The sequence below is a fragment of the Panthera pardus genome, unplaced genomic scaffold (assembly GCF_024362965.1).
Source record: "Panthera pardus isolate Hobbes unplaced genomic scaffold, ASM2436296v1 HiC_scaffold_1, whole genome shotgun sequence".
In the NCBI taxonomy this organism is placed as follows: Eukaryota; Metazoa; Chordata; class Mammalia; order Carnivora; family Felidae; genus Panthera; species Panthera pardus.
The window spans coordinates 72,758,416-72,768,764 of record NW_026526654.1 but is presented as its reverse complement, the minus strand read 5'-3'; positions in this window follow the sequence as shown (position 1 = coordinate 72,768,764).

Sequence of the window (10,349 nt, the reverse complement as noted above, 5' to 3'; positions counted from 1 at the left end):
CCCAGAGCATTGTGCACACGGCCGGTGCGTGGCCGTGACAAGCGGCATGCTTTTCGCCGCTGTCTGTCATCAGCTCTTTTTGTTCCCGGCCACAGGCTGTTTTCTCTTAGTCTCAGGCTCGTGAACCTGCAGAGAGCCACCTTCCACTGCAAAGCTTAGGCCCAGTATTTCCTGAAGCTTGGGACCCTGCCGTAGGCATTCCAAATCAGAGCTCTGGGGCAGAGCGGGGAGCACCCTGGAACGTGCAGTTTCACGTGGGCCCTGGGGAACATTGGAGAAACACCCACCGCATCGGCTTCCGTGCAGCAAGTGGAGCTCAGCAGGCCACAGGCAGCCTCTGAAACAGGCAAAGTTTCCTTGCCAACTGCTACAAAGAGACAGCTGTCATTCTCGCCCTGCAACACAAAGGGTGACACACCTGATCTCAGTACTCGATACCTGTGCGGAGAGAGAATCGTGCGGCGAGCGATGTCTTCCAACACAAGAGAACACGGCACTTCCTTTCTCAAATCCTGTCGGTTGTATCCAACCCATTATCCTCCAGGATCCAGCCCAAAGGCCTGGACTCCTTTCCAGTCATTCAGGGAGGAGGAGGGACTTAGCATTTCCTGGGCCCCTACTATGTGACAGTCTGTGTACTGGGAAGCACACCCGGGAAGGATGATTTAACATCTGTCGAATGTCGTCAGATTTCAGAGTCATAGTCACTCAGGGTAGGACTCTCTTTTCTTTTCCTTTCTTTTTTTCCTGAAGAACACAGGAGGTTAAAATGCAAACCCACCAGTTACTAGCTGCATTTTGGGCTGTGTTTCCATTAAAGCAGGGGGATTTCTATCTGTCAACTAGGGCTGCATTCATGTAAAATGCATCATCAGGGCGACTAAAGCCTCATGTTCCACACAGATGAATCACCACAGCAACAGTGAGCTGACGCGCTCGGAGACGGACGATGAGAATTGCCGAGGTGCTCATTAAGGTCTTAGTTGCTTTTTACCTGAAACGTCCTGGCCGACAGCATCGCATCGGAGAGAGCCACTGGCCCTGCAGAACGGACACATGCTTTTGTGTGGGGCGGCCCCTGGGGAAAGACGACAGAGAGTGCCCACTCGGCCTGGATGGACATCCAGCAAAGCACCCGGACGACAGGCGCCTCAGATCTAGGAGAGGCCACGTGGACTGTGGCCCAAACACCTACATAAAACCTGTCATCTGAACTTTCACTCAGGGCATAAATAGCCCTTCGCTCTGGGCTCCAGATGGCTCGAGCAGGCACAGAGGCCAGGGCTTGAGGCAACACTGCCCAGAGCTGCCTGTCTACAGGTGCTCATGGTCCCAGGCACTGTCCGCCCTCCAGAGGAGGCTTGTCACAGCCAGGAGGCCTGAGCTTCAGCTCCCAGCTCCGCCCTCCCAGTGCAAGCCTTGCAGAAGGTTCCATGAAACAAGTGACTATTTAGAAGGATCCAGCTGAATCCAAAGCACCGGCTTGAGACCAGGATGGGAAGGCCATGCCAACTCCCCGAGCTCCCCTTGTCATCCCTCCAGGCCCCACCCCTGCATGCGCACACTGTGCCCCAGTCACACCGGACTTCTGACAGCTCCAGGACATGCAGAGGGGCTCCCGCCAACACGGCGTGTGTGTGCTCTCCACCCCCCACCCCCCACCCCACCCCGGAACTCTCTTCCCTGTGAGTCTTCACATACTCCTCTGATCTCGACACACAGACCACTTTCCACACATATATTTGACCGGGGATTAAGATCCAAAGTGTATAAAGAACTCCCACCACTCAAGAATAGAGAGCAATCTAACCAAAGGAAATGGGCAGAGGACTTGGGAAGACACTTCTCTAGGAGAAGATCTACCGAAGGAGTCGTCCTGGACCGGTTCTCCCAGAGTGTGCTCTGACAAAAACTGGGTCAGGAAAGGCCTTGGAGGTGTAAGGCAAGGAACCCAAGCTTCGTCCATAAACCGCCGAATGATTTTAAGTCAGAATTGATATGCTCAGCTTCTAATTAATGCCACTCTTTTAGTTTCCACTCTAAACGTGGAAATGGCCCCATGGTCGAAGATGTTTGGAAAGCTCAAACAAATCTATCAGGAGTCTCTCCTGCTGGGTTCCTCACAATCGTTCAGTGCAGGGGGAGTCCCAGAGAGTGGAGAGAAGTGCAGTCGCTCAAGGAACTCATCGTTCAGGGACTTGTTACTGCAAAGGGTCACTTCCTGGAGAACACGGTAAAGAATGGCTCCTTGACTGTCCTCCTGTACCCTCCCAAGTTCACTCTCAAATGCCCCTCCTATCCTACCCATGCTCTTGCTGTTCTCTGCACTAGCTTCCTGTCCTCCCGCCCGTCCCACTCCTGCCCCGGGAGGACCCTCTGACGCAGATCTGGTCCCCTGGCTAGACCCCCCTCCAGCATTTCTCCACCCAGAGGTTTCTCCTTCAAGTTCAAATCCCTTAGTGTAAGTCACATGGCCGGCCCTTCCTTACCAGGCTTCATCCTTTCTCTAGTCTCATCTTCCCAACATGTCCCTGCTCTCCAGATCTGAAAAGTTATCTGTGCTTTCTCTGAGCTTTGGCACAAGGTGTTCCGTCTTCCTAAGATGCCCTCAGCCCCCTCACCTGGAATCCATCCGCTGACTCCACTCATGGCCCAGAGCGGCTCTGACTCCCGGCACGGCATCAACTTCCTCTGGAGTCATACTAGGCAGGGGCTCCCCACTTGCCCTCCAACTCACACACTCCCACCACCAGCACTTGCCCCCCTCTGAGTCACTGCTGGTGTGTTTGTCCATCTCCCTGCCCAGAAGGAAAGCACCCTGAGGTCGGGGCTGTGCCATTTGCCTCCTGCTCCTACGCATCTCAGCAACCCATACACCTGGCGTCTGCACACTCTAAACCCTGCTCAGCTCCAGCTCCAAATCACCTCCTCAGGGAGACTCCCTGGACCCCACCCCAAAGGGTCATGCTTTTTTGTCATAAGCTTTTCCACCTCCCCTTACTCTTCCTCATCCATTTGTCACCTCTCATCACAGGTTAATTATCTTGCCGGGTGATTATTTGATGGTGAATCTCTCCACAGAGTAGAGATCACATCTGCTGTGTCCCCAGTGTTAGAACAGCATCTGGCACAGAGCTAAGGTTCCATAAATATTTGGTGAATGGACAGATGGATGCGAAAGGATATGTGAATAGACAGGGCTACCCGGCTGGGGCAGAAGAGGTTGGGGGACCTTTGTTCAGTCATCCAATAGGGCACGTGTGGTGGTTGTGGACCATCTGATGAAGAGTGACAAAATCCAGGAGCAGGAATCCTACCTACGGAAATCATGCCATTCACTCCCGTCTGGAGAGGAGAGGAGGCGAGAGGAGAGGATGTGGTGACATGAAGTGCTGCTGTTTGCCCATCCTCTGCCCGTGTCCATGGCTGAGCACAAGCAGACCAAGGACAGGAATGTGGCGTCTGAGTTTGCCCGTGGAGAAGCCAGGCTGACTCGGAGATCAAGGCCATTGAAAGTGTATCCTCTTGCCCCCGGTTCCCCAGTGGTAGATAATCACCACCCTTATTAATTCATAACGGTAGTTCTCTTTTAAATAATATAATGCTAAAAGCAATGTTTCATAAATGTGTAAAAATGGAATCCAGAAAGTATTTACCAGGTTCTACTTCCCCAGAACACCCCGTCCATGCAAATCGATTTGAAGCTGACGTTTTTACAAACACAGTCCCCAGTTGCAAACCAGTCCAAGGCAAAGAGCAAGGAGCCCCCCCCACCACCACCAGTCTTCTCCTCATGGCACTCCAAACTCCTGCCCTCCGGCTCCTTTTATCTGAGAATCTTTATCTTAAACCACTTTTTATGCAGTCATTAATTTTCACAGCACTCCTGCTAAGAAGATTCTATTACTTCCATTAAACCATAGAGTAAACTGAGAAGCCAAATTAAGTGATTTGCCTGCTCAGGAAATTAGTGGCCTGACTTGGTTCAAACATAGCAGTTCTGATTCCCAAGGCCTCACACCCAACTGCCCCCCTGATATTTCCTGCCTCCGTGTAGCGGGTAAGAGCCCCCGTTTCCGAGTCCATTAATGCCGGGCGCAAATCCTAGCTCTGCAATTTCCTTGACAAGTTGTTCAACCTCATTCAGTGCCTGTAAATTGAGGATAATAAGGACACTTGCTTCATAAAGTTGCTGTAAGGATTAAATGTGATAATGTACACAGAGTGCTTAACACAGGATCTGGAACAAATGAAGACTCCTGTTCTTGTTATTACACACACCTGGAAGGGTAGATCCCTCACCCAGCCTCCTCCCATAATCTTTTCCTCATCACATCAGAAAATGAGTAGGCCACACCTGCAGCTGTGCCGAACAATGCATACATTTGCAGATAAAGTCTGCCATGGGGCTATTAGAATATCTGAGCACATTCCTGGAGAAGTGCTACATCGATAATTATCCAATTGTTCGTCCGTGCCTGGATCCGTCCATCTATCCACCCGTCTATCCATTCACGCACCTGTCATCCATCCCTCCATCTGCCCTTCCGTCCACCCATCCGTCTACCCATCCACCCTTCCATCCACTCATCCACCCCACCATCCATTCATTCATGTTTAGTCCACAGAGAAAGCGCCTACCATGAGTAAGCCATGCGCTAAGTGCTGTGGGATATACTGAGATGATTAAGACATAGTCTCTGCCCTCAGACCCACAAATCCAGACAACTACAAGAAACTGTAAAGCAAGATGGAATGTAAATGGTGTCATAAGAGAAGTTATTTAAGGTTTATGAAGGACACTGACTGCATAGAAACAGTAGTGAATTAGGAGCCAGGAGATCTGTTTGAATCCTGGCTTTAAAGTTGAGCTCACATCAGCCTAGTCACCTTCCTAGGGTTCAGTTTGCACTTAGCAGTAGCAGTAGAATATTCCAAGGGCCCTTGCAGCTCTAACATTTCAATCCCTCTGCCTCTGGGTAAGGCAAGGTAGCATTCAAAATGAGCACTGAGTAACAGATAGGCATTCCAGAAGCGGGGAATGACACAGGCAAGTTCATGAAGCTAAAAAACATGGAATCTTCATGGAACTGCATGGGGTATTTCCAAGTCAGTAAATGGCAGAAGGAGATAATGTCTTGAGAGTTCGATGTGGAATACATTGTGAAGGGACATATTTCCAGGCTGAGGAATACACACACACACACACACACACACACACTCACATAGATGATGAGATGAGATATGATCAGGTCATATTTTTTAAAAGTAGGCTTGGGAGTAGCAAGGGGGGATGTGACACTGCAAACAGGGAGACCAGGAGACTGGATAAAAGGTTTTTGTAACACTTCACACAAATAATAACCAGGGCTTGAATTAAAGTAGCAGTAGGAATGTAAGAGACAAATGTAAGAGTATTTATGGACACAGTCTAGAAGAGCTGGTAACTCATTAAAAGGGAGGCAAAATGGTTAGAGATGACTCTGAAACTCTGCGTTAATGACTAAAATATATTTGACATCTACTGTGCACCGAGCAAGCACCGTGCCTTGGGCTGGCCCAGGCATATGCCAGTGAGCAGCTTGGGTGTGGGTTCCGCCTCCGTGTGACTTGTCATCCAAATACATTCTGCGTAGTGCCTCCATTTGTGGAAGAAATCACAGTTTCTTTCAACTAGCATTTACTGAGCATGTACTACGTGCAAAACTGAGTTAGGTCTTTCCAGTCCTAGAAGGATAGGACGAAGAGAAATGGTGTTTCACCCTGATGGGTGACCCACATGCTACCTACAGTCAGCGAGCATCGGCAGGACTCACTGAGGGAAGGAAAGGGCAAGTCAGAGAAATGGGGACAATTAATTACCACTTAACAAGTGGTAAGGATCCTTCTTCCTACGTCTGCACAAAGAGCCCACTTTCCCAGGGTTAACTCCCCATGTCACCCCTCCCCCCACGTTGCTGCAAGCAAGGGCAGGAAGCAGGAGTCTGTCTATCCACCTTGCAGAGTTAGTCTCCATTGAACGGGGTCCTGGAAGAAGCTGAACTCGCATAGTGTCTCCTCTGCATGCCCCATAAACCATCTAACTGCAGAACTTGAATACTTTTGGATGACTGCTCTGCTCCCTGTTACATCTGCACAGGGTAACATCCCCCCACCCTCAGAAAACTAAAGTGAGACGGCAGCTGGGGGATGTAAAAAAAGTGCCTGATGAGGGACACGTAGGCAATGTTCCAGGTCTGTGCCACCAGGCCCCTCTGTGATAGGTACTTGCTTGAGCAGGAGGAGAGGGGGTACCCTCCTGCCTTTCTCATCCATTGGCCTCATTAACACATACTCGTATTTCGCATCTGAGCTCCAGCCTGCCTGATCTCAAAGCCCTTCCTCATTATCCTCACCCCTATCGCAGGCACAATGGACCACTGGCTCTCCCCTATTCATAATTTTAATGGGATGCATCATTCTTCATTTTAATCTTACTCATCCACATATTGTCCTCACCCCCCAACAAACTTCAAACAATCTCTCAGTCAGGATGACATTTTAGTCATCTTTGTGATCCAGCACTTGTACCTGAGATCTAACCACAGTTCTGCTACTAAGAAAACTAACTAACTTCTATGGAGAGCCCACCCTGTGGCAGGCACTCTACTGAGTGCTTGAGACACCCCCACTTTATAGATGAAAACACTGAGGCGTAGACAAGCTAAGCAACTTTGCCCAAAATGAACGTGCTACTTTCCTTCCTAAAATCTCCATCACCTTAGGTAGATTGTAGATAAAAGAGTCTGAAATTGAGAATACTTCAGATTTTGTTGCAAAACAAGGGGCTATAAGAACAATAGCCCTAGCTGGTGCTGAAATAGTGAGATATATTTAGATTTACACACTCAGATTCTGGGAGAACCTGCTTCTTCAACCCTAGAGAGGGTTTACTAGTAATTTGAAATTAACTCCGCAACACACAAGCCATGAAGGCTCATTATTAATTCTAGTTCATGGTAAAGTAACATTTGATAAAATAGATTGTAAAGTCTAACCGGCTCTCTTCCTCCCACCCTAACTCCCATGGACTCTCAGCGACCTTTCCCCCCACTGTCCCTCTTCAGACACAGCAGGTGGCAGGTTCCTCTTCCAAACCCATCTGAGAATTTGTTAGGTAAGCTCACCCCGGGAGGGGAGGAAAGAGACCATTAGGCACAGAGGAGATTTGCTGGGTAGTAACGTACCTAGTTCTAGCTCACTGCCTGCCTCCTAAAATAGTCCCTTCCATGGCCACAAACCCAGAGATCCCATGAGAGCAGCAGGTAGATTGCATTGTTATTAAAAGAAAACAGCCCACCAGGGCCTGAATCCTGCAGAGAGAAACAAAAGAGAAACAGAGAAGCAAGCAAGCTCCTGGAGCAAAGGTGTTCATATCAACTGTTACCTAATGCTGCTACAAGCCAGGACATTCTGTGCACTCAGGAGAGGCTTAATTATCCTGAACCAAGAATCTAAGGTCAGATGATTAAGAACATTTCACACCCTGGTTTGAACATCAGAGATGCTGGTCATCCTGCCACACTGCTGTTGGGCCCCAACGAAATGCAAACGAGCATTTCATTTTCTCCAACCTGGGCTTAATTTAGGAACAGTGAGAGGGGGAGGCTCCTTCTGTCCTTTAGAAGCCCAACACTGTTTATTTGCATGTGTGTGTCTACAAGTTCTGTTGGTATTCTATGCTCCTAATCAAAGGAAGCTTATGAGGGGCGCCTGGGTGGCTCGGTCGGTTGAGCGTCCGACTTCGGCTCAGGTCATGATCTCACGGTCTGTGAGTTCGAGCCCCGCATCGGGCTCTGTGCTGACAGCTCAGAGCCTGGAGCCTGCTTCGGATTCTGTGTCTCCCTCTCTCTCTGCCCCTCCCCCGCTCATGCTCTGTCTCTCTCTGTCTCAAAAATAAAGACTAAAAACAAAACAAGACAAAGGAAGCTTATGAAAGAGGAAAATAAATTTAAATAGCAAAGCGGTGTCATTTCTAAGTATCCTGGGAAGACTGCCCCGTAGTTTATATGTTCATTTACTTATTCATCTTTTAAGACAAACTTTGAGGGAACATCAACTTAGCATTAAACTCCATTGCAGAAAGCAGACCCACGAAGACATATTCCTCCACCAGTTTCCTACCACTGCTGTAACAAATTGCTACAAATCCAGCACCTTAAAACACAAATTTATTATCCAGCTCTAAAGGTCGGAAGTCCAAACTGGGACTCACGGGGCTAAAATCAAGGCACCATGAGAGCTGTGTTCCTTTTGCAGGCACCAGGAAGGAATCAGTTTCCTTGCCTTTTCCAGCTCCTAGAGGTCACGTAGGTTCTCTAGCCCACAGTGCCTTCTTCTGTATTCAGAGCCAGCAACACCTGGCTGAGCCTTCCTAACACTGCCGTCCCTCTGATTCTCTGCCCTTCAACCTCCCTCGTCCACTTTTAAAGACTCCTATAATCACATTGGGCCCACTCTGATAATGTGGGACAATCTCTCTATCTTGAGGTCCTCAACTCAATACTTCTGCAAAGTCCCTTTGGCCACATATATGGCATAATCTACTCTACTACATATTGCCCAATTATAAAGTCATAGATTCATAGGTTCTGGGCATAGGGTGTGGACACCTTCAGGGGTCATTATCCTGTCCATCACCTCCCCAGTCTCAGTGGTGTTCATTCCTTATAGCTGAATAAGACTGACCAGCCTTCGTTCTAGCCTGTCATTTCTCATTACACTCCTTGACTATACTTTAAGGTGTTTGCACAGGCCTAAGTTTCTAAAATTGCTTTTAGGCCTACCCTGGCTTTCTCTCAATCATTAGCATGAATATTAGATATGACTGAGGTCAAGGACCCTGGGCTCGGGAGACTCTTCTGGATTATCCAGGTAGCCTTGTATGATCGCAGAGTCCTTTAGAGGGGGGATTCTCACCTGGCTGCAGAGAACCAGAGAGAGATGGCAGTGGAAGAAAGATTTGATACTCTATTGCTGGTTCTGAAACGGAGCGGTCTGTGTGTAAGGACCAAAAGAGGTCTCTAGAAGCTGGGAAGGGCAAGGAAATGGATCCTCCCCCAAAGCCTCTAGAAGGAATGCAGCCTGACCCACACCTTGACTTGAACCCGCAGAGACCGGTCAGACTTCTGGCCTACAGAACTGGAAGGTAATAAATTCATATTGTTTTAACCCACTAAATTGTGTTAATTTGTTACAGCAGCCATAGAAAGTTTATACAATGTGCATTCTTTTCAGTCCATGCTGATGATTTAAGCCCTTGAAATGAATGTGATTCAGAGTCATTAGTATACTGGCAGCACCCTCCTCCAGATCATTAGCCAGAATTGAAATAAGCCCAGGACTAATGGGGACCCCTGCAGGAGTCCATCTGAGAACGCCTTGGGTTGAAGGAGATGTGCAATTAATTATCATCTTGCACTTCCCGGATCTGCTCGTATATCTGAGCCAATCTGTTCCTTTCTTGCCAGACATGACACAACACAGGTTTCCTCTTTGTAAGGAACATTACCTTTCCTGTCCCTTCCTCCACTGATGTTACAGTCAGTGCTCTCCTACCCCGCACTCTCCCCTGATGCATGTGCACACGTGCGCACACACGCACACGCGCACGCACACACACACACACATTCTCCCTCTTCTGAAAAAAAAGCAGCCCAGATTTGAAAAGGATTTGTTTCCCCAGTGCTCTGATGTCTATTGCCCCAGGGTTTGTGAATTTCTTTCCCATTCTAAATATTTCATTACAAAGCTCAGGATACTTAAAGGAACAATAGGCCTCACCAGTCCATTTTCAAGCTTACATGAAGAAAAGACTTAAATTGGATTTTTTTCCAAGAATTTCATGGATTTTTGCCACAATTCTTGAAGATGTCAGCATGAACCAGGTGAGGGGCAGTGATTCCAAGATGCATTCTATTCACATCCATTTTGCCGGCCTGAAAGCAGTTCAGGGCTTAGATTCTGAGTTCTTGAGAAGCTCTTTGGTCTGTTGATTCTTATCTTCTAGATTCATTTGTACATTCTATCTGTTAGACACCATTCCAGGTGCTGTGCCCAGGGACACAGTGGAGGGTCTGAGCTAAAGATGCAGATTTGAGAGTCACTGCCAGATTTAAAGCCATTGGAATTACAGAAAGAGTATGGAATTGCACATGGAGAAGGGAAGATGGGTCCAGCAGACAGCCTCAGAGTACTCCAAAATTTAGAGGGAGGTCCAGCAGAGAAGAGGGACTTAAGGTAGCGCAAACTTTCAGGATAGGAGGCAAGCCAGCGGTGTGTGGTATCATACAACCAAAGAAGACAGTGTT